The following is a 2,876-nucleotide window of genomic DNA, read 5'->3' as shown; positions in this document are numbered from 1 at the left end:
GACGTTTAGGTCAATTTTATGCATTCTGGCGTTCGTAGATACAAGAAAACTGTTAAAATTCTTCAGAAACGTCACTTTTGAAGTGTTTTCTTGTACTTTTAAGCCAATCAGATACCCTACGGGCTCGGAAAGTGCAACGAAACCATCAAATTTTAGCTAGAAACTGTATTTTTGTCGATTTTTATTGAATTTGAACTATATTTCAACGTTTTTTGATGGTTCTGAGCCACCAAACACACTTAAAGCATGCAGAATCGACTCAGAATAGGAAAAGGAGACGTTTAGGTCAATTTTATGCATTCTGGCGTTCGTAGATACAAGAAAACTGTTAAAATTCTTCAGAAACATCACTTTTGAATTGTTTTCTTGTACTTTTAAGCCAATCAGATACCCTACGGGCTCGGAAAGTGCAACGAAACCATCAAATTTTAGCTAGAAACTGTATTTTTGTCGATTTTTATTGAATTTGAACTATATTTCAACGTTTTTTGATGGTTCTGAGCCACCAAACACACTTAAAGCATGCAGAATCGACTCAGAATAGGAAAAGGAGACGTTTAGGTCAATTTTATGCATTCTGGCGTTCGTAGATACAAGAAAACTGTTAAAATTCTTCAGAAACGTCACTTTTGAAGTGTTTTCTTGTACTTTTAAGCCAATCAGATACCCTACGGGCTCGGAAAGTGCAACGAAACCATCAAATTTTAGCTAGAAACTGTATTTTTGTCGATTTTTATTGAATTTGAACTATATTTCAACGTTTTTTGATGGTTCTGAGCCACCAAACACACTTAAAGCATGCAGAATCGACTCAGAATAGGAAAAGGAGACGTTTAGGTCAATTTTATGCATTCTGGCGTTCGTAGATACAAGAAAACTGTTAAAATTCTTCAGAAACGTCACTTTTGAAGTGTTTTCTTGTACTTTTAAGCCAATCAGATACCCTACGGGCTCGGAAAGTGCAACGAAACCATCAAATTTTAGCTAGAAACTGTATTTTTGTCGATTTTTATTGAATTTGAACTATATTTCAACGTTTTTTTATGGTTCTGAGCCACCAAACACACTTAAAGCATGCAGAATCGACTCAGAATAGGAAAAGGAGACGTTTAGGTCAATTTTATGCATTCTGGCGTTCGTAGATACAAGAAAACTGTTAAAATTCTTCAGAAACGTCACTTTTGAAGTGTTTTCTTGTACTTTTAAGCCAATCAGATACCCTACGGGCTCGGAAAGTGCAACGAAACCATCAAATTTTAGCTAGAAACTGTATTTTTGTCGATTTTTATTGAATTTGAACTATATTTCAACGTTTTTTGATGGTTCTGAGCCACCAAACACACTTAAAGCATGCAGAATCGACTCAGAATAGGAAAAGGAGACGTTTAGGTCATTTTTATGCATTCTGGCGTTCGTAGATACAAGAAAACTGTTAAAATTCTTCAGAAACGTCACTTTTGAAGTGTTTTCTTGTACTTTTAAGCCAATCAGATACCCTACGGGCTCGGAAAGTGCAACGAAACCATCAAATTTTAGCTAGAAACTTTATTTTTGTCGATTTTTATTGAATTTGAACTATATTTCAACGTTTTTTGATGGTTCTGAGCCACCAAACACACTTAAAGCATGCAGAATCGACTCAGAATAGGAAAAGGAGACGTTTAGGTCAATTTTATGCATTCTGGCGTTCGTAGATACAAGAAAGCTGTTAAAATTCTTCAGAAACGTCACTTTTGAAGTGTTTTCTTGTACTTTTAAGCCAATCAGCTACCCTACGGGCTCGGAAAGTGCAACGAAACCATCAAATTTTAGCTAGAAACTGTATTTTTGTCGATTTTTATTGAATTTGAACTATATTTCAACGTTTTTTGATGGTTCTGAGCCACCAAACACACTTAAAGCATGCAGAATCGACTCAGAATAGGAAAAGGAGACGTTTAGGTCAATTTTATGCATTCTGGCGTTCGTAGATACAAGAAAACTGTTAAAATTCTTCAGAAACGTCACTTCTGAAGTGTTTTCTTGTACTTTTAAGCCAATCAGATACCCAACGGGCTCGGAAAGTGCAACGAAACCATCAAATTTTAGCTAGAAACTGTATTTTTGTCGATTTTTATTGAATTTGAACTATCTTTCAACGTTTTTTGATGGTTCTGAGCCACCAAACACACTTAAAGCATGCAGAATCGACTCAGAATAGGAAAAGGAGACGTTTAGGTCAATTTTATGCATTCTGGCGTTCGTAGATACAAGAAAACTGTTAAAATTCTTCAGAAACGTCACTTTTGAAGTGTTTTCTTGTACTTTTAAGCCAATCAGATACCCTACGGGCTCGGAAAGTGCAACGAAACCATCAAATTTTAGCTAGAAACTGTATTTTTGTCGATTTTTATTGAATTTGAACTATATTTCAACGTTTTTTGATGGTTCTGAGCCACCAAACACACTTAAAGCATGCAGAATCGACTCAGAATAGGAAAAGGAGACGTTTAGGTCAATTTTATGCATTCTGGCGTTCGTAGATACAAGAAAACTGTTAAAATTCTTCAGAAACGTCACTTTTGAAGCGTTTTCTTGTACTTTTAAGCCAATCAGATACCCCACGGGCTCGGAAAGTGCAACGAAACCATCTAATTTTAGCTAGAAACTGTATTTTTGTCGATTTTTATTGAATTTGAACTATATTTCAAAGTTTTTTGATGGTTCTGAGCCACCAAACACACTTAAAGCATGCAGAATCGACTCAGAATAGGAAAAGGAGACGTTTAGATCAATTTTATGCATTCTGGCGTTCGTAGATACAAGAAAACTGTTAAAATTCTTCAGAAACGTCACTTTTGAAGTGTTTTCTTGTACTTTTAAGCCAATCAGATACC

The sequence above is a fragment of the Zophobas morio genome, unplaced genomic scaffold (assembly GCF_036711695.1).
Source record: "Zophobas morio isolate AGI-343-1 ecotype UQ-CSIRO unplaced genomic scaffold, CSIRO_AGI_Zmor_V1 ptg000457l, whole genome shotgun sequence".
Classification (NCBI taxonomy): Eukaryota; Metazoa; Arthropoda; class Insecta; order Coleoptera; family Tenebrionidae; genus Zophobas; species Zophobas morio.
This window is presented reverse-complemented; position numbering follows the sequence as displayed.